Here is a 24,213-nt window from a genome sequence, read left to right as displayed (position 1 = left end):
CATCGAGAGACAGGCCCTGTCATATGGCACTCGCGACGTATACGCTGAAATTGAATGTAAAGAATACGTCTTTTGTGGTGGGCGTCGCTCTACTGCAGTGTCACACATGACGAATAAAAAGGAAAACAGCAGAACGTCTGTGTAGGGCCATGTTTTTACCTACAGTGTCACTTGGCTGAATGTGTATAAGGCTCTGTGGCATCACTCAAACACAGCCAAATTGTCACACTAGCTGTGCATCTCTAACAAAGTTGACGTATGTCCTCACCTCGGTGCCGGTTAAAACGATGCGACTGCACGTCGCTCGGCCAACAGCGGCCTACTGCAGACCGACACTTAAGAGTCACCAAATACAAATCGACATCGAGAGACAGGCCCTGTCATATGGCACTCGCGACGTATACGCTGAAATTGAATGTAAAGAATACGTCTTTTGTGGTGGGCGTCGCTCTACTGCAGTGTCACACATGACGAATAAAAAGGAAAACAGCAGAACGTCTGTGTAGGGCCATGTTTTTACCTACAGTGTCACTTGGCTGAATGTGTATAAGGCTCTGTGGCATCACTCAAACACAGCCAAATTGTCACACTAGCTGTGCATCTCTAACAAAGTTGACGTATGTCCTCACCTCGGTGCCGGTTAAAACGATGCGACTGCACGTCGCTCGGCCAACAGCGGCCTACTGCAGACCGACACTTAAGAGTCACCAAATACAAATCGACATCGAGAGACAGGCCCTGTCATATGGCACTCGCGACGTATACGCTGAAATTGAATGTAAAGAATACGTCTTTTGTGGTGGGCGTCGCTCTACTGCAGTGTCACACATGACGAATAAAAAGGAAAACAGCAGAACGTCTGTGTAGGGCCATGTTTTTACCTACAGTGTCACTTGGCTGAATGTGTATAAGGCTCTGTGGCATCACTCAAACACAGCCAAATTGTCACACTAGCTGTGCATCTCTAACAAAGTTGACGTATGTCCTCACCTCGGTGCCGGTTAAAACGATTTCGCCCCCGGGTGGGCTCGAACCACCAACCTTTCGGTTAACAGCCGAACGCGCTAGCCGATTGCGCCACGGAGGCCTTGGGTTTGGCTCCCTTGTGCTCTGTATATCAACGCAATTCGTATAGCTTCTGCAGGAATCTCGCAGAGTGGTAGCATTTGCTTACGCCTCTTCACATGGATAACGTGCATGCACACTGTAGCGAGGCTCGCAAACGAATGACATCGGCAAGCATGACACTATACTACAAAATGCATACAAACCAATGTTCTGCCTATGAATTCAGAAAACCTCTGAGGCCAGTAGAATACTTGTCATAGGTTGTAGAACATCCCTTTCATTCAGTGTACTGCCATGTGTTAGATGTTGCTCGAGATAGCTCCGCTCCTTGCAGGAAGGTTTAAAAAATGAATGCCTTCTGTGAGGTTCGAACTCACGACCCCCGGTTTACGAGACCAGTGCTCTACCACTGAGCTAAGAAGGGGCAGCTTAGCGTTTGTGAGCTATCCCCAAATTGTTACTTCATCATACTGAATCTTGCAGCCCTCGACCAGATATCGGATTTGGCACACAGCTGCTGCTGGGGTTGTCCAAATTGTCGTTTTCCAAATCTCTTGAATGTTTCGCCCTTACGATCGACGACGAGCGTCGGGCCAGCAAAAGTTTGCGGTCTGCGCAATCCTGACCTAGTGCACAGCTTGTGGGATAGCGTGGCTCGACTGCGAAATGCGCCTTTCGGCTCCTCTCTCTGGCTACAGTATGCTGTTGTCCACAGTGGCGCTGGCGTTGCCCATGGGGCTTCATGTAAGGCGACTGCACGTCGCTCGGCCAACAGCGGCCTACTGCAGACCGACACTTAAGAGTCACCAAATACAAATCGACATCGAGAGACAGGCCCTGTCATATGGCACTCGCGACGTATACGCTGAAATTGAATGTAAAGAATACGTCTTTTGTGGTGGGCGTCGCTCTACTGCAGTGTCACACATGACGAATAAAAAGGAAAACAGCAGAACGTCTGTGTAGGGCCATGTTTTTACCTACAGTGTCACTTGGCTGAATGTGTATAAGGCTCTGTGGCATCACTCAAACACAGCCAAATTGTCACACTAGCTGTGCATCTCTAACAAAGTTGACGTATGTCCTCACCTCGGTGCCGGTTAAAACGATGCGACTGCACGTCGCTCGGCCAACAGCGGCCTACTGCAGACCGACACTTAAGAGTCACCAAATACAAATCGACATCGAGAGACAGGCCCTGTCATATGGCACTCGCGACGTATACGCTGAAATTGAATGTAAAGAATACGTCTTTTGTGGTGGGCGTCGCTCTACTGCAGTGTCACACATGACGAATAAAAAGGAAAACAGCAGAACGTCTGTGTAGGGCCATGTTTTTACCTACAGTGTCACTTGGCTGAATGTGTATAAGGCTCTGTGGCATCACTCAAACACAGCCAAATTGTCACACTAGCTGTGCATCTCTAACAAAGTTGACGTATGTCCTCACCTCGGTGCCGGTTAAAACGATTTCGCCCCCGGGTGGGCTCGAACCACCAACCTTTCGGTTAACAGCCGAACGCGCTAGCCGATTGCGCCACGGAGGCCTTGGGTTTGGCTCCCTTGTGCTCTGTATATCAACGCAATTCGTATAGCTTCTGCAGGAATCTCGCAGAGTGGTAGCATTTGCTTACGCCTCTTCACATGGATAACGTGCATGCACACTGTAGCGAGGCTCGCAAACGAATGACATCGGCAAGCATGACACTATACTACAAAATGCATACAAACCAATGTTCTGCCTATGAATTCAGAAAACCTCTGAGGCCAGTAGAATACTTGTCATAGGTTGTAGAACATCCCTTTCATTCAGTGTACTGCCATGTGTTAGATGTTGCTCGAGATAGCTCCGCTCCTTGCAGGAAGGTTTAAAAAATGAATGCCTTCTGTGAGGTTCGAACTCACGACCCCCGGTTTACGAGACCAGTGCTCTACCACTGAGCTAAGAAGGGGCAGCTTAGCGTTTGTGAGCTATCCCCAAATTGTTACTTCATCATACTGAATCTTGCAGCCCTCGACCAGATATCGGATTTGGCACACAGCTGCTGCTGGGGTTGTCCAAATTGCCGTTTTCCAAATCTCTTGAATGTTTCGCCCTTACGATCGACGACGAGCGTCGGGCCAGCAAAAGTTTGCGGTCTGCGCAATCCTGACCTAGTGCACAGCTTGTGGGATAGCGTGGCTCGACTGCGAAATGCGCCTTTCGGCTCCTCTCTCTGGCTACAGTATGCTGTTGTCCACAGTGGCGCTGGCGTTGCCCATGGGGCTTCATGTAAGGCGACTGCACGTCGCTCGGCCAACAGCGGCCTACTGCAGACCGACACTTAAGAGTCACCAAATACAAATCGACATCGAGAGACAGGCCCTGTCATATGGCACTCGCGACGTATACGCTGAAATTGAATGTAAAGAATACGTCTTTTGTGGTGGGCGTCGCTCTACTGCAGTGTCACACATGACGAATAAAAAGGAAAACAGCAGAACGTCTGTGTAGGGCCATGTTTTTACCTACAGTGTCACTTGGCTGAATGTGTATAAGGCTCTGTGGCATCACTCAAACACAGCCAAATTGTCACACTAGCTGTGCATCTCTAACAAAGTTGACGTATGTCCTCACCTCGGTGCCGGTTAAAACGATGCGACTGCACGTCGCTCGGCCAACAGCGGCCTACTGCAGACCGACACTTAAGAGTCACCAAATACAAATCGACATCGAGAGACAGGCCCTGTCATATGGCACTCGCGACGTATACGCTGAAATTGAATGTAAAGAATACGTCTTTTGTGGTGGGCGTCGCTCTACTGCAGTGTCACACATGACGAATAAAAAGGAAAACAGCAGAACGTCTGTGTAGGGCCATGTTTTTACCTACAGTGTCACTTGGCTGAATGTGTATAAGGCTCTGTGGCATCACTCAAACACAGCCAAATTGTCACACTAGCTGTGCATCTCTAACAAAGTTGACGTATGTCCTCACCTCGGTGCCGGTTAAAACGATTTCGCCCCCGGGTGGGCTCGAACCACCAACCTTTCGGTTAACAGCCGAACGCGCTAGCCGATTGCGCCACGGAGGCCTTGGGTTTGGCTCCCTTGTGCTCTGTATATCAACGCAATTCGTATAGCTTCTGCAGGAATCTCGCAGAGTGGTAGCATTTGCTTACGCCTCTTCACATGGATAACGTGCATGCACACTGTAGCGAGGCTCGCAAACGAATGACATCGGCAAGCATGACACTATACTACAAAATGCATACAAACCAATGTTCTGCCTATGAATTCAGAAAACCTCTGAGGCCAGTAGAATACTTGTCATAGGTTGTAGAACATCCCTTTCATTCAGTGTACTGCCATGTGTTAGATGTTGCTCGAGATAGCTCCGCTCCTTGCAGGAAGGTTTAAAAAATGAATGCCTTCTGTGAGGTTCGAACTCACGACCCCCGGTTTACGAGACCAGTGCTCTACCACTGAGCTAAGAAGGGGCAGCTTAGCGTTTGTGAGCTATCCCCAAATTGTTACTTCATCATACTGAATCTTGCAGCCCTCGACCAGATATCGGATTTGGCACACAGCTGCTGCTGGGGTTGTCCAAATTGCCGTTTTCCAAATCTCTTGAATGTTTCGCCCTTACGATCGACGACGAGCGTCGGGCCAGCAAAAGTTTGCGGTCTGCGCAATCCTGACCTAGTGCACAGCTTGTGGGATAGCGTGGCTCGACTGCGAAATGCGCCTTTCGGCTCCTCTCTCTGGCTACAGTATGCTGTTGTCCACAGTGGCGCTGGCGTTGCCCATGGGGCTTCATGTAAGGCGACTGCACGTCGCTCGGCCAACAGCGGCCTACTGCAGACCGACACTTAAGAGTCACCAAATACAAATCGACATCGAGAGACAGGCCCTGTCATATGGCACTCGCGACGTATACGCTGAAATTGAATGTAAAGAATACGTCTTTTGTGGTGGGCGTCGCTCTACTGCAGTGTCACACATGACGAATAAAAAGGAAAACAGCAGAACGTCTGTGTAGGGCCATGTTTTTACCTACAGTGTCACTTGGCTGAATGTGTATAAGGCTCTGTGGCATCACTCAAACACAGCCAAATTGTCACACTAGCTGTGCATCTCTAACAAAGTTGACGTATGTCCTCACCTCGGTGCCGGTTAAAACGATGCGACTGCACGTCGCTCGGCCAACAGCGGCCTACTGCAGACCGACACTTAAGAGTCACCAAATACAAATCGACATCGAGAGACAGGCCCTGTCATATGGCACTCGCGACGTATACGCTGAAATTGAATGTAAAGAATACGTCTTTTGTGGTGGGCGTCGCTCTACTGCAGTGTCACACATGACGAATAAAAAGGAAAACAGCAGAACGTCTGTGTAGGGCCATGTTTTTACCTACAGTGTCACTTGGCTGAATGTGTATAAGGCTCTGTGGCATCACTCAAACACAGCCAAATTGTCACACTAGCTGTGCATCTCTAACAAAGTTGACGTATGTCCTCACCTCGGTGCCGGTTAAAACGATGCGACTGCACGTCGCTCGGCCAACAGCGGCCTACTGCAGACCGACACTTAAGAGTCACCAAATACAAATCGACATCGAGAGACAGGCCCTGTCATATGGCACTCGCGACGTATACGCTGAAATTGAATGTAAAGAATACGTCTTTTGTGGTGGGCGTCGCTCTACTGCAGTGTCACACATGACGAATAAAAAGGAAAACAGCAGAACGTCTGTGTAGGGCCATGTTTTTACCTACAGTGTCACTTGGCTGAATGTGTATAAGGCTCTGTGGCATCACTCAAACACAGCCAAATTGTCACACTAGCTGTGCATCTCTAACAAAGTTGACGTATGTCCTCACCTCGGTGCCGGTTAAAACGATTTCGCCCCCGGGTGGGCTCGAACCACCAACCTTTCGGTTAACAGCCGAACGCGCTAGCCGATTGCGCCACGGAGGCCTTGGGTTTGGCTCCCTTGTGCTCTGTATATCAACGCAATTCGTATAGCTTCTGCAGGAATCTCGCAGAGTGGTAGCATTTGCTTACGCCTCTTCACATGGATAACGTGCATGCACACTGTAGCGAGGCTCGCAAACGAATGACATCGGCAAGCATGACACTATACTACAAAATGCATACAAACCAATGTTCTGCCTATGAATTCAGAAAACCTCTGAGGCCAGTAGAATACTTGTCATAGGTTGTAGAACATCCCTTTCATTCAGTGTACTGCCATGTGTTAGATGTTGCTCGAGATAGCTCCGCTCCTTGCAGGAAGGTTTAAAAAATGAATGCCTTCTGTGAGGTTCGAACTCACGACCCCCGGTTTACGAGACCAGTGCTCTACCACTGAGCTAAGAAGGGGCAGCTTAGCGTTTGTGAGCTATCCCCAAATTGTTACTTCATCATACTGAATCTTGCAGCCCTCGACCAGATATCGGATTTGGCACACAGCTGCTGCTGGGGTTGTCCAAATTGCCGTTTTCCAAATCTCTTGAATGTTTCGCCCTTACGATCGACGACGAGCGTCGGGCCAGCAAAAGTTTGCGGTCTGCGCAATCCTGACCTAGTGCACAGCTTGTGGGATAGCGTGGCTCGACTGCGAAATGCGCCTTTCGGCTCCTCTCTCTGGCTACAGTATGCTGTTGTCCACAGTGGCGCTGGCGTTGCCCATGGGGCTTCATGTAAGGCGACTGCACGTCGCTCGGCCAACAGCGGCCTACTGCAGACCGACACTTAAGAGTCACCAAATACAAATCGACATCGAGAGACAGGCCCTGTCATATGGCACTCGCGACGTATACGCTGAAATTGAATGTAAAGAATACGTCTTTTGTGGTGGGCGTCGCTCTACTGCAGTGTCACACATGACGAATAAAAAGGAAAACAGCAGAACGTCTGTGTAGGGCCATGTTTTTACCTACAGTGTCACTTGGCTGAATGTGTATAAGGCTCTGTGGCATCACTCAAACACAGCCAAATTGTCACACTAGCTGTGCATCTCTAACAAAGTTGACGTATGTCCTCACCTCGGTGCCGGTTAAAACGATGCGACTGCACGTCGCTCGGCCAACAGCGGCCTACTGCAGACCGACACTTAAGAGTCACCAAATACAAATCGACATCGAGAGACAGGCCCTGTCATATGGCACTCGCGACGTATACGCTGAAATTGAATGTAAAGAATACGTCTTTTGTGGTGGGCGTCGCTCTACTGCAGTGTCACACATGACGAATAAAAAGGAAAACAGCAGAACGTCTGTGTAGGGCCATGTTTTTACCTACAGTGTCACTTGGCTGAATGTGTATAAGGCTCTGTGGCATCACTCAAACACAGCCAAATTGTCACACTAGCTGTGCATCTCTAACAAAGTTGACGTATGTCCTCACCTCGGTGCCGGTTAAAACGATTTCGCCCCCGGGTGGGCTCGAACCACCAACCTTTCGGTTAACAGCCGAACGCGCTAGCCGATTGCGCCACGGAGGCCTTGGGTTTGGCTCCCTTGTGCTCTGTATATCAACGCAATTCGTATAGCTTCTGCAGGAATCTCGCAGAGTGGTAGCATTTGCTTACGCCTCTTCACATGGATAACGTGCATGCACACTGTAGCGAGGCTCGCAAACGAATGACATCGGCAAGCATGACACTATACTACAAAATGCATACAAACCAATGTTCTGCCTATGAATTCAGAAAACCTCTGAGGCCAGTAGAATACTTGTCATAGGTTGTAGAACATCCCTTTCATTCAGTGTACTGCCATGTGTTAGATGTTGCTCGAGATAGCTCCGCTCCTTGCAGGAAGGTTTAAAAAATGAATGCCTTCTGTGAGGTTCGAACTCACGACCCCCGGTTTACGAGACCAGTGCTCTACCACTGAGCTAAGAAGGGGCAGCTTAGCGTTTGTGAGCTATCCCCAAATTGTTACTTCATCATACTGAATCTTGCAGCCCTCGACCAGATATCGGATTTGGCACACAGCTGCTGCTGGGGTTGTCCAAATTGCCGTTTTCCAAATCTCTTGAATGTTTCGCCCTTACGATCGACGACGAGCGTCGGGCCAGCAAAAGTTTGCGGTCTGCGCAATCCTGACCTAGTGCACAGCTTGTGGGATAGCGTGGCTCGACTGCGAAATGCGCCTTTCGGCTCCTCTCTCTGGCTACAGTATGCTGTTGTCCACAGTGGCGCTGGCGTTGCCCATGGGGCTTCATGTAAGGCGACTGCACGTCGCTCGGCCAACAGCGGCCTACTGCAGACCGACACTTAAGAGTCACCAAATACAAATCGACATCGAGAGACAGGCCCTGTCATATGGCACTCGCGACGTATACGCTGAAATTGAATGTAAAGAATACGTCTTTTGTGGTGGGCGTCGCTCTACTGCAGTGTCACACATGACGAATAAAAAGGAAAACAGCAGAACGTCTGTGTAGGGCCATGTTTTTACCTACAGTGTCACTTGGCTGAATGTGTATAAGGCTCTGTGGCATCACTCAAACACAGCCAAATTGTCACACTAGCTGTGCATCTCTAACAAAGTTGACGTATGTCCTCACCTCGGTGCCGGTTAAAACGATGCGACTGCACGTCGCTCGGCCAACAGCGGCCTACTGCAGACCGACACTTAAGAGTCACCAAATACAAATCGACATCGAGAGACAGGCCCTGTCATATGGCACTCGCGACGTATACGCTGAAATTGAATGTAAAGAATACGTCTTTTGTGGTGGGCGTCGCTCTACTGCAGTGTCACACATGACGAATAAAAAGGAAAACAGCAGAACGTCTGTGTAGGGCCATGTTTTTACCTACAGTGTCACTTGGCTGAATGTGTATAAGGCTCTGTGGCATCACTCAAACACAGCCAAATTGTCACACTAGCTGTGCATCTCTAACAAAGTTGACGTATGTCCTCACCTCGGTGCCGGTTAAAACGATGCGACTGCACGTCGCTCGGCCAACAGCGGCCTACTGCAGACCGACACTTAAGAGTCACCAAATACAAATCGACATCGAGAGACAGGCCCTGTCATATGGCACTCGCGACGTATACGCTGAAATTGAATGTAAAGATTACGTCTTTTGTGGTGGGCGTCGCTCTACTGCAGTGTCACACATGACGAATAAAAAGGAAAACAGCAGAACGTCTGTGTAGGGCCATGTTTTTACCTACAGTGTCACTTGGCTGAATGTGTATAAGGCTCTGTGGCATCACTCAAACACAGCCAAATTGTCACACTAGCTGTGCATCTCTAACAAAGTTGACGTATGTCCTCACCTCGGTGCCGGTTAAAACGATTTCGCCCCCGGGTGGGCTCGAACCACCAACCTTTCGGTTAACAGCCGAACGCGCTAGCCGATTGCGCCACGGAGGCCTTGGGTTTGGCTCCCTTGTGCTCTGTATATCAACGCAATTCGTATAGCTTCTGCAGGAATCTCGCAGAGTGGTAGCATTTGCTTACGCCTCTTCACATGGATAACGTGCATGCACACTGTAGCGAGGCTCGCAAACGAATGACATCGCCAAGCATGACACTATACTACAAAATGCATACAAACCAATGTTCTGCCTATGAATTCAGAAAACCTCTGAGGCCAGTAGAATACTTGTCATAGGTTGTAGAACATCCCTTTCATTCAGTGTACTGCCATGTGTTAGATGTTGCTCGAGATAGCTCCGCTCCTTGCAGGAAGGTTTAAAAAATGAATGCCTTCTGTGAGGTTCGAACTCACGACCCCCGGTTTACGAGACCAGTGCTCTACCACTGAGCTAAGAAGGGGCAGCTTAGCGTTTGTGAGCTATCCCCAAATTGTTACTTCATCATACTGAATCTTGCAGCCCTCGACCAGATATAGGATTTGGCACACAGCTGCTGCTGGGGTTGTCCAAATTGCCGTTTTCCAAATCTCTTGAATGTTTCGCCCTTACGATCGACGACGAGCGTCGGGCCAGCAAAAGTTTGCGGTCTGCGCAATCCTGACCTAGTGCACAGCTTGTGGGATAGCGTGGCTCGACTGCGAAATGCGCCTTTCGGCTCCTCTCTCTGGCTACAATATGCTGTTGTCCACAGTGGCGCTGGCGTTGCCCATGGGGCTTCATGTAAGGCGACTGCACGTCGCTCGGCCAACAGCGGCCTACTGCAGACCGACACTTAAGAGTCACCAAATACAAATCGACATCGAGAGACAGGCCCTGTCATATGGCACTCGCGACGTATACGCTGAAATTGAATGTAAAGAATACGTCTTTTGTGGTGGGCGTCGCTCTACTGCAGTGTCACACATGACGAATAAAAAGGAAAACAGCAGAACGTCTGTGTAGGGCCATGTTTTTACCTACAGTGTCACTTGGCTGAATGTGTATAAGGCTCTGTGGCATCACTTAAACACAGCCAAATTGTCACACTAGCTGTGCATCTCTAACAAAGTTGACGTATGTCCTCACCTCGGTGCCGGTTAAAACGATGCGACTGCACGTCGCTCGGCCAACAGCGGCCTACTGCAGACCGACACTTAAGAGTCACCAAATACAAATCGACATCGAGAGACAGGCCCTGTCATATGGCACTCGCGACGTATACGCTGAAATTGAATGTAAAGAATACGTCTTTTGTGGTGGGCGTCGCTCTACTGCAGTGTCACACATGACGAATAAAAAGGAAAACAGCAGAACGTCTGTGTAGGGCCATGTTTTTACCTACAGTGTCACTTGGCTGAATGTGTATAAGGCTCTGTGGCATCACTCAAACACAGCCAAATTGTCACACTAGCTGTGCATCTCTAACAAAGTTGACGTATGTCCTCACCTCGGTGCCGGTTAAAACGATTTCGCCCCCGGGTGGGCTCGAACCACCAACCTTTCGGTTAACAGCCGAACGCGCTAGCCGATTGCGCCACGGAGGCCTTGGGTTTGGCTCCCTTGTGCTCTGTATATCAACGCAATTCGTATAGCTTCTGCAGGAATCTCGCAGAGTGGTAGCATTTGCTTACGCCTCTTCACATGGATAACGTGCATGCACACTGTAGCGAGGCTCGCAAACGAATGACATCGCCAAGCATGACACTATACTACAAAATGCATACAAACCAATGTTCTGCCTATGCATTCAGAAAACCTCTGAGGCCAGTAGAATACTTGTCATAGGTTGTAGAACATCCCTTTCATTCAGTGTACTGCCATGTGTTAGATGCTGCTCGAGATAGCTCCGCTCCTTGCAGGAAGGTTTAAAAAGTGAATGCCTTCTGTGAGGTTCGAACTCACGACCCCTGGTTTACGAGACCAGTGCTCTACCACTGAGCTAAGAAGGGGCAGCTTAGCGTTTGTGAGCTATCCCCAAATTGTTACTTCATCATACTGAATCTTGCAGCCCTCGACCAGATATCGGATTTGGCACACAGCTGCTGCTGGGGTTGTCCAAATTGCCGTTTTCCAAATCTCTTGAATGTTTCGCCCTTACGATCGACGACGAGCGTCGGGCCAGCAAAAGTTTGCGGTCTGCGCAATCCTGACCTAGTGCACAGCTTGTGGGATAGCGTGGCTCGACTGCGAAATGCGCCTTTCGGCTCCTCTCTCTGGCTACAGTATGCTGTTGTCCACAGTGGCGCTGGCGTTGCCCATGGGGCTTCATGTAAGGCGACTGCACGTCGCTCGGCCAACAGCGGCCTACTGCAGACCGACACTTAAGAGTCACCAAATACAAATCGACATCGAGAGACAGGCCCTGTCATATGGCACTCGCGACGTATACGCTGAAATTGAATGTAAAGAATACGTCTTTTGTGGTGGGCGTCGCTCTACTGCAGTGTCACACATGACGAATAAAAAGGAAAACAGCAGAACGTCTGTGTAGGGCCATGTTTTTACCTACAGTGTCACTTGGCTGAATGTGTATAAGGCTCTGTGGCATCACTCAAACACAGCCAAATTGTCACACTAGCTGTGCATCTCTAACAAAGTTGACGTATGTCCTCACCTCGGTGCCGGTTAAAACGATGCGACTGCACGTCGCTCGGCCAACAGCGGCCTACTGCAGACCGACACTTAAGAGTCACCAAATACAAATCGACATCGAGAGACAGGCCTGTCATATGGCACTCGCGACGTATACGCTGAAATTGAATGTAAAGAATACGTCTTTTGTGGTGGGCGTCGCTCTACTGCAGTGTCACACATGACGAATAAAAAGGAAAACAGCAGAACGTCTGTGTAGGGCCATGTTTTTACCTACAGTGTCACTTGGCTGAATGTGTATAAGGCTCTGTGGCATCACTCAAACACAGCCAAATTGTCACACTAGCTGTGCATCTCTAACAAAGTTGACGTATGTCCTCACCTCGGTGCCGGTTAAAACGATTTCGCCCCCGGGTGGGCTCGAACCACCAACCTTTCGGTTAACAGCCGAACGCGCTAGCCGATTGCGCCACGGAGGCCTTGGGTTTGGCTCCCTTGTGCTCTGTATATCAACGCAATTCGTATAGCTTCTGCAGGAATCTCGCAGAGTGGTAGCATTTGCTTACGCCTCTTCACATGGATAACGTGCATGCACACTGTAGCGAGGCTCGCAAACGAATGACATCGCCAAGCATGACACTATACTACAAAATGCATACAAACCAATGTTCTGCCTATGAATTCAGAAAACCTCTGAGGCCAGTAGAATACTTGTCATAGGTTGTAGAACATCCCTTTCATTCAGTGTACTGCCATGTGTTAGATGTTGCTCGAGATAGCTCCGCTCCTTGCAGGAAGGTTTAAAAAATGAATGCCTTCTGTGAGGTTCGAACTCACGACCCCCGGTTTACGAGACCAGTGCTCTACCACTGAGCTAAGAAGGGGCAGCTTAGCGTTTGTGAGCTATCCCCAAATTGTTACTTCATCATACTGAATCTTGCAGCCCTCGACCAGATATCGGATTTGGCACACAGCTGCTGCTGGGGTTGTCCAAATTGCCGTTTTCCAAATCTCTTGAATGTTTCGCCCTTACGATCGACGACGAGCGTCGGGCCAGCAAAAGTTTGCGGTCTGCGCAATCCTGACCTAGTGCACAGCTTGTGGGATAGCGTGGCTCGACTGCGAAATGCGCCTTTCGGCTCCTCTCTCTGGCTACAATATGCTGTTGTCCACAGTGGCGCTGGCGTTGCCCATGGGGCTTCATGTAAGGCGACTGCACGTCGCTCGGCCAACAGCGGCCTACTGCAGACCGACACTTACGAGTCACCAAATACAAATCGACATCGAGAGACAGGCCCTGTCATATGGCACTCGCGACGTATACGCTGAAATTGAATGTAAAGAATACGTCTTTTGTGGTGGGCGTCGCTCTACTGCAGTGTCACACATGACGAATAAAAAGGAAAACAGCAGAACGTCTGTGTAGGACCATGTTTTTACCTACAGTGTCACTTGGCTGAATGTGTATAAGGCTCTGTGGCATCACTCAAACACAGCCAAATTGTCACACTAGCTGTGCATCTCTAACAAAGTTGACGTATGTCCTCACCTCGGTGCCGGTTAAAACGATGCGACTGCACGTCGCTCGGCCAACAGCGGCCTACTGCAGACCGACACTTAAGAGTCACCAAATACAAATCGACATCGAGAGACAGGCCCTGTCATATGGCACTCGCGACGTATACGCTGAAATTGAATGTAAAGAATACGTCTTTTGTGGTGGGCGTCGCTCTACTGCAGTGTCACACATGACGAATAAAAAGGAAAACAGCAGAACGTCTGTGTAGGGCCATGTTTTTACCTACAGTGTCACTTGGCTGAATGTGTATAAGGCTCTGTGGCATCACTCAAACACAGCCAAATTGTCACACTAGCTGTGCATCTCTAACAAAGTTGACGTATGTCCTCACCTCGGTGCCGGTTAAAACGATTTCGCCCCCGGGTGGGCTCGAACCACCAACCTTTCGGTTAACAGCCGAACGCGCTAGCCGATTGCGCCACGGAGGCCTTGGGTTTGGCTCCCTTGTGCTCTGTATATCAACGCAATTCGTATAGCTTCTGCAGGAATCTCGCAGAGTGGTAGCATTTGCTTACGCCTCTTCACATGGATAACGTGCATGCACACTGTAGCGAGGCTCGCAAACGAATGACATCGCCAAGCATGACACTATACTACAAAATGCATACAAACCAATGTTCTGCCTATGCATTCAGAAAACCTCTGAGGCCAGTAGAATACTTGTCATAGGTTGTAGAACATCCCTTTCATTCAGTGTACTGCCATGTGTTAGATGCTGCTCGAGATAGCTCCGCTCCTTGCAGGAAGGTTTAAAAAGTGAATGCCTTCTGTGAGGTTCGAACTCACGACCCCTGGTTTACGAGACCAGTGCTCTACCACTGAGCTAAGAAGGGGCAGCTTAGCGTTTGTGAGCTATCCCCAAATTGTTACTTCATCATACTGAATCTTGCAGCCCTCGACCAGATATCGGATTTGGCACACAGCTGCTGCTGGGGTTGTCCAAATTGCCGTTTTCCAAATCTCTTGAATGTTTCGCCCTTACGATCGACGACGAGCGTCGGGCCAGCAAAAGTTTGCGGTCTGCGCAATCCTGACCTAGTGCACAGCTTGTGGGATAGCGTGGCTCGACTGCGAAATGCGCCTTTCGGCTCCTCTCTCTGGCTACAGTATGCTGTTGTCCACAGTGGCGCTGGCGTTGCCCATGGGGCTTCATGTAAGGCGACTGCACGTCGCTCGGCCAACAGCGGCCTACTGCAGACCGACACTTAAGAGTCACCAAATACAAATCGACATCGAGAGACAGGCCCTGTCATATGGCACTCGCGACGTATACGCTGAAATTGAATGTAAAGAATACGTCTTTTGTGGTGGGCGTCGCTCTACTGCAGTGTCACACATGACGAATAAAAAGGAAAACAGCAGAACGTCTGTGTAGGGCCATGTTTTTACCTACAGTGTCACTTGGCTGAATGTGTATAAGGCTCTGTGGCATCACTCAAACACAGCCAAATTGTCACACTAGCTGTGCATCTCTAACAAAGTTGACGTATGTCCTCACCTCGGTGCCGGTTAAAACGATGCGACTGCACGTCGCTCGGCCAACAGCGGCCTACTGCAGACCGACACTTAAGAGTCACCAAATACAAATCGACATCGAGAGACAGGCCCTGTCATATGGCACTCGCGACGTATACGCTGAAATTGAATGTAAAGAATACGTCTTTTGTGGTGGGCGTCGCTCTACTGCAGTGTCACACATGACGAATAAAAAGGAAAACAGCAGAACGTCTGTGTAGGGCCATGTTTTTACCTACAGTGTCACTTGGCTGAATGTGTATAAGGCTCTGTGGCATCACTCAAACACAGCCAAATTGTCACACTAGCTGTGCATCTCTAACAAAGTTGACGTATGTCCTCACCTCGGTGCCGGTTAAAACGATGCGACTGCACGTCGCTCGGCCAACAGCGGCCTACTGCAGACCGACACTTAAGAGTCACCAAATACAAATCGACATCGAGAGACAGGCCCTGTCATATGGCACTCGCGACGTATACGCTGAAATTGAATGTAAAGAATACGTCTTTTGTGGTGGGCGTCGCTCTACTGCAGTGTCACACATGACGAATAAAAAGGAAAACAGCAGAACGTCTGTGTAGGGCCATGTTTTTACCTACAGTGTCACTTGGCTGAATGTGTATAAGGCTCTGTGGCATCACTCAAACACAGCCAAATTGTCACACTAGCTGTGCATCTCTAACAAAGTTGACGTATGTCCTCACCTCGGTGCCGGTTAAAACGATTTCGCCCCCGGGTGGGCTCGAACCACCAACCTTTCGGTTAACAGCCGAACGCGCTAGCCGATTGCGCCACGGAGGCCTTGGGTTTGGCTCCCTTGTGCTCTGTATATCAACGCAATTCGTATAGCTTCTGCAGGAATCTCGCAGAGTGGTAGCATTTGCTTACGCCTCTTCACATGGATAACGTGCATGCACACTGTAGCGAGGCTCGCAAACGAATGACATCGCCAAGCATGACACTATACTACAAAATGCATACAAACCAATGTTCTGCCTATGCATTCAGAAAACCTCTGAGGCCAGTAGAATACTTGTCATAGGTTGTAGAACATCCCTTTCATTCAGTGTACTGCCATGTGTTAGATGCTGCTCGAGATAGCTCCGCTCCTTGCAGGAAGGTTTAAAAAGTGAATGCCTTCTGTGAGGTTCGAACTCACGACCCCTGGTTTACGAGACCAGTGCTCTACCACTGAGCTAAGAAGGGGCAGCTTAGCGTTTGTGAGCTATCCCCAAATTGTTACTTCATCATACTGAATCTTGCAGCCCTCGACCAGATATCGGATTTGGCACACAGCTGCTGCTGGGGTTGTCCAAATTGCCGTTTTCCAAATCTCTTGAATGTTTCGCCCTTACGATCGACGACGAGCGTCGGGCCAGCAAAAGTTTGCGGTCTGCGCAATCCTGACCTAGTGCACAGCTTGTGGGATAGCGTGGCTCGACTGCGAAATGCGCCTTTCGGCTCCTCTCTCTGGCTACAGTATGCTGTTGTCCACAGTGGCGCTGGCGTTGCCCATGGGGCTTCATGTAAGGCGACTGCACGTCGCTCGGCCAACAGCGGCCTACTGCAGACCGACACTTAAGAGTCACCAAATACAAATCGACATCGAGAGACAGGCCCTGTCATATGGCACTCGCGACGCATACGCTGAAATTGAATGTAAAGAATACGTCTTTTGTGGTGGGCGTCGCTCTACTGCAGTGTCACACATGACGAATAAAAAGGAAAACAGCAGAACGTCTGTGTAGGGCCATGTTTTTACCTACAGTGTCACTTGGCTGAATGTGTATAAGGCTCTGTGGCATCACTCAAACACAGCCAAATTGTCACACTAGCTGTGCATCTCTAACAAAGTTGACGTATGTCCTCACCTCGGTGCCGGTTAAAACGATGCGACTGCACGTCGCTCGGCCAACAGCGGCCTACTGCAGACCGACACTTAAGAGTCACCAAATACAAATCGACATCGAGAGACAGGCCCTGTCATATGGCACTCGCGACGTATACGCTGAAATTGAATGTAAAGAATACGTCTTTTGTGGTGGGCGTCGCTCTACTGCAGTGTCACACATGACGAATAAAAAGGAAAACAGCAGAACGTCTGTGTAGGGCCATGTTTTTACCTACAGTGTCACTTGGCTGAATGTGTATAAGGCTCTGTGGCATCACTCAAACACAGCCAAATTGTCACACTAGCTGTGCATCTCTAACAAAGTTGACGTATGTCCTCACCTCGGTGCCGGTTAAAACGATTTCGCCCCCGGGTGGGCTCGAACCACCAACCTTTCGGTTAACAGCCGAACGCGCTAGCCGATTGCGCCACGGAGGCCTTGGGTTTGGCTCCCTTGTGCTCTGTATATCAACGCAATTCGTATAGCTTCTGCAGGAATCTCGCAGAGTGGTAGCATTTGCTTACGCCTCTTCACATGGATAACGTGCATGCACACTGTAGCGAGGCTCGCAAACGAATGACATCGCCAAGCATGACACTATACTACAAAATGCATACAAACCAATGTTCTGCCTATGAATTCAGAAAACCTCTGAGGCCAGTAGAATACTTGTCATAGGTTGTAGAACATCCCTTTCATTCAGTGTACTGCCATGTGTTAGATGTTGCTCGAGATAGCTCCGCTCCTTGCAGGAAGGTTTAAAAAATGAATGCCTTCTGTGAGGTTCGAACTCACGACCCCCGGTTTACGAGACCAGTGCTCTACCACTGAGCTAAGAAGGGGCAGCTTAGCGTTTGTGAGCTATCCCCAAATTGTTACTTCATCATACTGAATCTTGCAGCCCTCGACCAGATATCGGATTTGGCACACAGCTGCTGCTGGGGTTGTCCAAATTGCCGTTTTCCAAATCTCTTGAATGTTTCGCCCTTACGATCGACGACGAGCGTCGGGCCAGCAAAAGTTTGCGGTCTGCGCAATCCTGACCTAGTGCACAGCTTGTGGGATAGCGTGGCTCGACTGCGAAATGCGCCTTTCGGCTCCTCTCTCTGGCTACAGTATGCTGTTGTCCACAGTGGCGCTGGCGTTGCCCATGGGGCTTCATGTAAGGCGACTGCACGTCGCTCGGCCAACAGCGGCCTACTGCAGACCGACACTTAAGAGTCACCAAATACAAATCGACATCGAGAGACAGGCCCTGTCATATGGCACTCGCGACGTATACGCTGAAATTGAATGTAAAGAATACGTCTTTTGTGGTGGGCGTCGCTCTACTGCAGTGTCACACATGACGAATAAAAAGGAAAACAGCAGAACGTCTGTGTAGGGCCATGTTTTTACCTACAGTGTCACTTGGCTGAATGTGTATAAGGCTCTGTGGCATCACTCAAACACAGCCAAATTGTCACACTAGCTGTGCATCTCTAACAAAGTTGACGTATGTCCTCACCTCGGTGCCGGTTAAAACGATGCGACTGCACGTCGCTCGGCCAACAGCGGCCTACTGCAGACCGACACTTAAGAGTCACCAAATACAAATCGACATCGAGAGACAGGCCCTGTCATATGGCACTCGCGACGTATACGCTGAAATTGAATGTAAAGAATACGTCTTTTGTGGTGGGCGTCGCTCTACTGCAGTGTCACACATGACGAATAAAAAGGAAAACAGCAGAACGTCTGTGTAGGGCCATGTTTTTACCTACAGTGTCACTTGGCTGAATGTGTATAAGGCTCTGTGGCATCACTCAAACACAGCCAAATTGTCACACTAGCTGTGCATCTCTAACAAAGTTGACGTATGTCCTCACCTCGGTGCCGGTTAAAACGATTTCGCCCCCGGGTGGGCTCGAACCACCAACCTTTCGGTTAACAGCCGAACGCGCTAGCCGATTGCGCCACGGAGGCCTTGGGTTTGGCTCCCTTGTGCTCTGTATATCAACGCAATTCGTATAGCTTCTGCAGGAATCTCGCAGAGTGGTAGCATTTGCTTACGCCTCTTCACATGGATAACGTGCATGCACACTGTAGCGAGGCTCGCAAACGAATGACATCGCCAAGCATGACACTATACTACAAAATGCATACAAACCAATGTTCTGCCTATGAATTCAGAAAACCTCTGAGGCCAGTAGAATACTTGTCATAGGTTGTAGAACATCCCTTTCATTCAGTGTACTGCCATGTGTTAGATGTTGCTCGAGATAGCTCCGCTCCTTGCAGGAAGGTTTAAAAAATGAATGCCTTCTGTGAGGTTTGAACTCACGACCCCCGGTTTACGAGACCAGTGCTCTACCACTGAGCTAAGAAGGGGCAGCTTAGCGTTTGTGAGCTATCCCCAAATTGTTACATCATCATACTGAATCTTGCAGCCCTCGACCAGATATCGGATTTGGCACACAGCTGCTGCTGGGGTTGTCCAAATTGCCGTTTTCCAAATCTCTTGAATGTTTCGCCCTTACGATCGACGACGAGCGTCGGGCCAGCAAAAGTTTGCGGTCTGCGCAATCCTGACCTAGTGCACAGCTTGTGGGATAGCGTGGCTCGACTGCGAAATGCGCCTTTCGGCTCCTCTCTCTGGCTACAATATGCTGTTGTCCACAGTGGCGCTGGCGTTGCCCATGGGGCTTCATGTAAGGCGACTGCACGTCGCTCGGCCAACAGCGGCCTACTGCAGACCGACACTTAAGAGTCACCAAATACAAATCGACATCGAGAGACAGGCCCTGTCATATGGCACTCGCGACGTATACGCTGAAATTGAATGTAAAGAATACGTCTTTTGTGGTGGGCGTCGCTCTACTGCAGTGTCACACATGACGAATAAAAAGGAAAACAGCAGAACGTCTGTGTAGGGCCATGTTTTTACCTACAGTGTCACTTGGCTGAATGTGTATAAGGCTCTGTGGCATCACTCAAACACAGCCAAATTGTCACACTAGCTGTGCATCTCTAACAAAGTTGACGTATGTCCTCACCTCGGTGCCGGTTAAAACGATGCGACTGCACGTCGCTCGGCCAACAGCGGCCTACTGCAGACCGACACTTAAGAGTCACCAAATACAAATCGACATCGAGAGACAGGCCCTGTCATATGGCACTCGCGACGTATACGCTGAAATTGAATGTAAAGAATACGTCTTTTGTGGTGGGCGTCGCTCTACTGCAGTGTCACACATGACGAATAAAAAGGAAAACAGCAGAACGTCTGTGTAGGGCCATGTTTTTACCTACAGTGTCACTTGGCTGAATGTGTATAAGGCTCTGTGGCATCACTCAAACACAGCCAAATTGTCACACTAGCTGTGCATCTCTAACAAAGTTGACGTATGTCCTCACCTCGGTGCCGGTTAAAACGATTTCGCCCCCGGGTGGGCTCGAACCACCAACCTTTCGGTTAACAGCCGAACGCGCTAGCCGATTGCGCCACGGAGGCCTTGGCTTTGGCTCCCTTGTGCTCTGTATATCAACGCAATTCGTATAGCTTCTGCAGGAATCTCGCAGAGTGGTAGCATTTGCTTACGCCTCTTCACATGGATAACGTGCATGCACACTGTAGCGAGGCTCGCAAACGAATGACATCGCCAAGCATGACACTATACTACAAAATGCATACAAACCAATGTTCTGCCTATGCATTCAGAAAACCTCTGAGGCCAGTAGAATACTTGTCATAGGTTGTAGAACATCCCTTTCATTCAGTGTACTGCCATGTGTTAGATGCTGCTCGAGATAGCTCCGCTCCTTGCAGGAAGGTTTAAAAAGTGAATGCCTTCTGTGAGGTTCGAACTCACGACCCCTGGTTTACGAGACCAGTGCTCTACCACTGAGCTAAGAAGGGGCAGCTTAGCGTTTGTGAGCTATCCCCAAATTGTTACTTCATCATACTGAATCTTGCAGCCCTCGACCAGATATCGGATTTGGCACACAGCTGCTGCTGGGGTTGTCCAAATTGCCGTTTTCCAAATCTCTTGAATGTTTCGCCCTTACGATCGACGACGAGCGTCGGGCCAGCAAAAGTTTGCGGTCTGCGCAATCCTGACCTAGTGCACAGCTTGTGGGATAGCGTGGCTCGACTGCGAAATGCGCCTTTCGGCTCCTCTCTCTGGCTACAGTATGCTGTTGTCCACAGTGGCGCTGGCGTTGCCCATGGGGCTTCATGTAAGGCGACTGCACGTCGCTCGGCCAACAGCGGCCTACTGCAGACCGACACTTAAGAGTCACCAAATACAAATCGACATCGAGAGACAGGCCCTGTCATATGGCACTCGCGACGTATACGCTGAAATTGAATGTAAAGAATACGTCTTTTGTGGTGGGCGTCGCTCTACTGCAGTGTCACACATGACGAATAAAAAGGAAAACAGCAGAACGTCTGTGTAGGGCCATGTTTTTACCTACAGTGTCACTTGGCTGAATGTGTATAAGGCTCTGTGGCATCACTCAAACACAGCCAAATTGTCACACTAGCTGTGCATCTCTAACAAAGTTGACGTATGTCCTCACCTCGGTGCCGGTTAAAACGATGCGACTGCACGTCGCTCGGCCAACAGCGGCCTACTGCAGACCGACACTTAAGAGTCACCAAATACAAATCGACATCGAGAGACAGGCCCTGTCATATGGCACTCGCGACGTATACGCTGAAATTGAATGTAAAGAATACGTCTTTTGTGGTGGGCGTCGCTCTACTGCAGTGTCACACATGACGAATAAAAAGGAAAACAGCAGAACGTCTGTGTAGGGCCATGTTTTTACCTACAGTGTCACTTGGCTGAATGTGTATAAGGCTCTGTGGCATCACTCAAACACAGCCAAATTGTCACACTAGCTGTGCATCTCTAACAAAGTTGACGTATGTCCTCACCTCGGTGCCGGTTAAAACGATTTCGCCCCCGGGTGGGCTCGAACCACCAACCTTTCGGTTAACAGCCGAACGCGCTAGCCGATTGCGCCACGGAGGCCTTGGCTTTGGCTCCCTTGTGCTCTGTATATCAACGCAATTCGTATAGCTTCTGCAGGAATCTCGCAGAGTGGTAGCATTTGCTTACGCCTCTTCACATGGATAACGTGCATGCACACTGTAGCGAGGCTCGCAAACGAATGACATCGCCAAGCATGACACTATACTACAAAATGCATACAAACCAATGTTCTGCCTATGCATTCAGAAAACCTCTGAGGCCAGTAGAATACTTGTCATAGGTTGTAGAACATCCCTTTCATTCAGTGTACTGCCATGTGTTAGATGCTGCTCGAGATAGCTCCGCTCCTTGCAGGAAGGTTTAAAAAGTGAATGCCTTCTGTGAGGTTCGAACTCACGACCCCTGGTTTACGAGACCAGTGCTCTACCACTGAGCTAAGAAGGGGCAGCTTAGCGTTTGTGAGCTATCCCCAAATTGTTACTTCATCATACTGAATCTTGCAGCCCTCGACCAGATATCGGATTTGGCACACAGCTGCTGCTGGGGTTGTCCAAATTGCCGTTTTCCAAATCTCTTGAATGTTTCGCCCTTACGATCGACGACGAGCGTCGGGCCAGCAAAAGTTTGCGGTCTGCGCAATCCTGACCTAGTGCACAGCTTGTGGGATAGCGTGGCTCGACTGCGAAATGCGCCTTTCGGCTCCTCTCTCTGGCTACAGTATGCTGTTGTCCACAGTGGCGCTGGCGTTGCCCATGGGGCTTCATGTAAGGCGACTGCACGTCGCTCGGCCAACAGCGGCCTACTGCAGACCGACACTTAAGAGTCACCAAATACAAATCGACATCGAGAGACAGGCCCTGTCATATGGCACTCGCGACGTATACGCTGAAATTGAATGTAAAGAATACGTCTTTTGTGGTGGGCGTCGCTCTACTGCAGTGTCACACATGACGAATAAAAAGGAAAACAGCAGAACGTCTGTGTAGGGCCATGTTTTTACCTACAGTGTCACTTGGCTGAATGTGTATAAGGCTCTGTGGCATCACTCAAACACAGCCAAATTGTCACACTAGCTGTGCATCTCTAACAAAGTTGACGTATGTCCTCACCTCGGTGCCGGTTAAAACGATGCGACTGCACGTCGCTCGGCCAACAGCGGCCTACTGCAGACCGACACTTAAGAGTCACCAAATACAAATCGACATCGAGAGACAGGCCCTGTCATATGGCACTCGCGACGTATACGCTGAAATTGAATGTAAAGAATACGTCTTTTGTGGTGGGCGTCGCTCTACTGCAGTGTCACACATGACGAATAAAAAGGAAAACAGCAGAACGTCTGTGTAGGGCCATGTTTTTACCTACAGTGTCACTTGGCTGAATGTGTATAAGGCTCTGTGGCATCACTCAAACACAGCCAAATTGTCACACTAGCTGTGCATCTCTAACAAAGTTGACGTATGTCCTCACCTCGGTGCCGGTTAAAACGATTTCGCCCCCGGGTGGGCTCGAACCACCAACCTTTCGGTTAACAGCCGAACGCGCTAGCCGATTGCGCCACGGAGGCCTTGGGTTTGGCTCCCTTGTGCTCTGTATATCAACGCAATTCGTATAGCTTCTGCAGGAATCTCGCAGAGTGGTAGCATTTGCTTACGCCTCTTCACATGGATAACGTGCATGCACACTGTAGCGAGGCTCGCAAACGAATGACATCGCCAAGCATGACACTATACTACAAAATGCATACAAACCAATGTTCTGCCTATGAATTCAGAAAACCTCTGAGGCCAGTAGAATACTTGTCATAGGTTGTAGAACATCCCTTTCATTCAGTGTACTGCCATGTGTTAGATGTTGCTCGAGATAGCTCCGCTCCTTGCAGGAAGGTTTAAAAAATGAATGCCTTCTGTGAGGTTCGAACTCACGACCCCCGGTTTACGAGACCAGTGCTCTACCACTGAGCTAAGAAGGGGCAGCTTAGCGTTTGTGAGCTATCCCCAAATTGTTACTTCATCATACTGAATCTTGCAGCCCTCGACCAGATATCGGATTTGGCACACAGCTGCTGCTGGGGTTGTCCAAATTGCCGTTTTCCAAATCTCTTGAATGTTTCGCCCTTACGATCGACGACGAGCGTCGGGCCAGCAAAAGTTTGCGGTCTGCGCAATCCTGACCTAGTGCACAGCTTGTGGGATAGCGTGGCTCGACTGCGAAATGCG

At 49.6% G+C, this 24,213-nt stretch overlaps 30 non-coding genes across 30 annotated transcripts; all 30 read right to left on the bottom strand.

Annotated features, from left to right (window-relative positions):
* Window positions 1–1,013: 1,013 nt before the first annotated feature.
* On the bottom strand, window positions 1,014–1,087 carry Trnan-guu (transfer RNA asparagine (anticodon GUU)). Its single transcript has one exon. It is a non-coding gene; the product is annotated as a tRNA-Asn (tRNA).
* A 333-nt stretch (window positions 1,088–1,420) lies between these two features.
* Trnat-cgu (transfer RNA threonine (anticodon CGU)) lies at window positions 1,421–1,494 on the bottom strand. The gene has a single exon. It is a non-coding gene; the product is annotated as a tRNA-Thr (tRNA).
* Window positions 1,495–2,541: 1,047 nt separating this feature from the next.
* On the bottom strand, window positions 2,542–2,615 carry Trnan-guu (transfer RNA asparagine (anticodon GUU)). Its single transcript has one exon. It is a non-coding gene; the product is annotated as a tRNA-Asn (tRNA).
* A 333-nt stretch (window positions 2,616–2,948) lies between these two features.
* Trnat-cgu (transfer RNA threonine (anticodon CGU)) lies at window positions 2,949–3,022 on the bottom strand. The gene has a single exon. It is a non-coding gene; the product is annotated as a tRNA-Thr (tRNA).
* A 1,047-nt stretch (window positions 3,023–4,069) lies between these two features.
* Trnan-guu (transfer RNA asparagine (anticodon GUU)) lies at window positions 4,070–4,143 on the bottom strand. Its single transcript has one exon. It is a non-coding gene; the product is annotated as a tRNA-Asn (tRNA).
* Window positions 4,144–4,476: 333 nt separating this feature from the next.
* Trnat-cgu (transfer RNA threonine (anticodon CGU)) lies at window positions 4,477–4,550 on the bottom strand. The gene has a single exon. It is a non-coding gene; the product is annotated as a tRNA-Thr (tRNA).
* A 1,408-nt stretch (window positions 4,551–5,958) lies between these two features.
* On the bottom strand, window positions 5,959–6,032 carry Trnan-guu (transfer RNA asparagine (anticodon GUU)). The gene has a single exon. It is a non-coding gene; the product is annotated as a tRNA-Asn (tRNA).
* A 333-nt stretch (window positions 6,033–6,365) lies between these two features.
* Trnat-cgu (transfer RNA threonine (anticodon CGU)) lies at window positions 6,366–6,439 on the bottom strand. Its single transcript has one exon. It is a non-coding gene; the product is annotated as a tRNA-Thr (tRNA).
* Window positions 6,440–7,486: 1,047 nt separating this feature from the next.
* On the bottom strand, window positions 7,487–7,560 carry Trnan-guu (transfer RNA asparagine (anticodon GUU)). The gene has a single exon. It is a non-coding gene; the product is annotated as a tRNA-Asn (tRNA).
* A 333-nt stretch (window positions 7,561–7,893) lies between these two features.
* Trnat-cgu (transfer RNA threonine (anticodon CGU)) lies at window positions 7,894–7,967 on the bottom strand. Its single transcript has one exon. It is a non-coding gene; the product is annotated as a tRNA-Thr (tRNA).
* Window positions 7,968–9,375: 1,408 nt separating this feature from the next.
* Trnan-guu (transfer RNA asparagine (anticodon GUU)) lies at window positions 9,376–9,449 on the bottom strand. The gene has a single exon. It is a non-coding gene; the product is annotated as a tRNA-Asn (tRNA).
* Window positions 9,450–9,782: 333 nt separating this feature from the next.
* Window positions 9,783–9,856, bottom strand: Trnat-cgu (transfer RNA threonine (anticodon CGU)). Its single transcript has one exon. It is a non-coding gene; the product is annotated as a tRNA-Thr (tRNA).
* A 1,047-nt stretch (window positions 9,857–10,903) lies between these two features.
* On the bottom strand, window positions 10,904–10,977 carry Trnan-guu (transfer RNA asparagine (anticodon GUU)). Its single transcript has one exon. It is a non-coding gene; the product is annotated as a tRNA-Asn (tRNA).
* A 333-nt stretch (window positions 10,978–11,310) lies between these two features.
* On the bottom strand, window positions 11,311–11,384 carry Trnat-cgu (transfer RNA threonine (anticodon CGU)). Its single transcript has one exon. It is a non-coding gene; the product is annotated as a tRNA-Thr (tRNA).
* A 1,046-nt stretch (window positions 11,385–12,430) lies between these two features.
* On the bottom strand, window positions 12,431–12,504 carry Trnan-guu (transfer RNA asparagine (anticodon GUU)). The gene has a single exon. It is a non-coding gene; the product is annotated as a tRNA-Asn (tRNA).
* A 333-nt stretch (window positions 12,505–12,837) lies between these two features.
* Window positions 12,838–12,911, bottom strand: Trnat-cgu (transfer RNA threonine (anticodon CGU)). The gene has a single exon. It is a non-coding gene; the product is annotated as a tRNA-Thr (tRNA).
* Window positions 12,912–13,958: 1,047 nt separating this feature from the next.
* Window positions 13,959–14,032, bottom strand: Trnan-guu (transfer RNA asparagine (anticodon GUU)). Its single transcript has one exon. It is a non-coding gene; the product is annotated as a tRNA-Asn (tRNA).
* A 333-nt stretch (window positions 14,033–14,365) lies between these two features.
* On the bottom strand, window positions 14,366–14,439 carry Trnat-cgu (transfer RNA threonine (anticodon CGU)). The gene has a single exon. It is a non-coding gene; the product is annotated as a tRNA-Thr (tRNA).
* Window positions 14,440–15,847: 1,408 nt separating this feature from the next.
* Trnan-guu (transfer RNA asparagine (anticodon GUU)) lies at window positions 15,848–15,921 on the bottom strand. Its single transcript has one exon. It is a non-coding gene; the product is annotated as a tRNA-Asn (tRNA).
* A 333-nt stretch (window positions 15,922–16,254) lies between these two features.
* On the bottom strand, window positions 16,255–16,328 carry Trnat-cgu (transfer RNA threonine (anticodon CGU)). The gene has a single exon. It is a non-coding gene; the product is annotated as a tRNA-Thr (tRNA).
* Window positions 16,329–17,375: 1,047 nt separating this feature from the next.
* On the bottom strand, window positions 17,376–17,449 carry Trnan-guu (transfer RNA asparagine (anticodon GUU)). The gene has a single exon. It is a non-coding gene; the product is annotated as a tRNA-Asn (tRNA).
* Window positions 17,450–17,782: 333 nt separating this feature from the next.
* On the bottom strand, window positions 17,783–17,856 carry Trnat-cgu (transfer RNA threonine (anticodon CGU)). Its single transcript has one exon. It is a non-coding gene; the product is annotated as a tRNA-Thr (tRNA).
* A 1,047-nt stretch (window positions 17,857–18,903) lies between these two features.
* Window positions 18,904–18,977, bottom strand: Trnan-guu (transfer RNA asparagine (anticodon GUU)). Its single transcript has one exon. It is a non-coding gene; the product is annotated as a tRNA-Asn (tRNA).
* Window positions 18,978–19,310: 333 nt separating this feature from the next.
* On the bottom strand, window positions 19,311–19,384 carry Trnat-cgu (transfer RNA threonine (anticodon CGU)). The gene has a single exon. It is a non-coding gene; the product is annotated as a tRNA-Thr (tRNA).
* Window positions 19,385–20,431: 1,047 nt separating this feature from the next.
* Trnan-guu (transfer RNA asparagine (anticodon GUU)) lies at window positions 20,432–20,505 on the bottom strand. Its single transcript has one exon. It is a non-coding gene; the product is annotated as a tRNA-Asn (tRNA).
* Window positions 20,506–20,838: 333 nt separating this feature from the next.
* On the bottom strand, window positions 20,839–20,912 carry Trnat-cgu (transfer RNA threonine (anticodon CGU)). The gene has a single exon. It is a non-coding gene; the product is annotated as a tRNA-Thr (tRNA).
* Window positions 20,913–21,959: 1,047 nt separating this feature from the next.
* On the bottom strand, window positions 21,960–22,033 carry Trnan-guu (transfer RNA asparagine (anticodon GUU)). Its single transcript has one exon. It is a non-coding gene; the product is annotated as a tRNA-Asn (tRNA).
* Window positions 22,034–22,366: 333 nt separating this feature from the next.
* Trnat-cgu (transfer RNA threonine (anticodon CGU)) lies at window positions 22,367–22,440 on the bottom strand. Its single transcript has one exon. It is a non-coding gene; the product is annotated as a tRNA-Thr (tRNA).
* A 1,047-nt stretch (window positions 22,441–23,487) lies between these two features.
* Trnan-guu (transfer RNA asparagine (anticodon GUU)) lies at window positions 23,488–23,561 on the bottom strand. Its single transcript has one exon. It is a non-coding gene; the product is annotated as a tRNA-Asn (tRNA).
* Window positions 23,562–23,894: 333 nt separating this feature from the next.
* Window positions 23,895–23,968, bottom strand: Trnat-cgu (transfer RNA threonine (anticodon CGU)). The gene has a single exon. It is a non-coding gene; the product is annotated as a tRNA-Thr (tRNA).
* Window positions 23,969–24,213: the final 245 nt, after the last annotated feature.

Source organism: Schistocerca serialis, chromosome 6, assembly GCF_023864345.2.
Source record: "Schistocerca serialis cubense isolate TAMUIC-IGC-003099 chromosome 6, iqSchSeri2.2, whole genome shotgun sequence".
Classification (NCBI taxonomy): domain Eukaryota; kingdom Metazoa; phylum Arthropoda; class Insecta; order Orthoptera; family Acrididae; genus Schistocerca; species Schistocerca serialis.
This window is presented reverse-complemented; position numbering and strand designations above follow the sequence as displayed.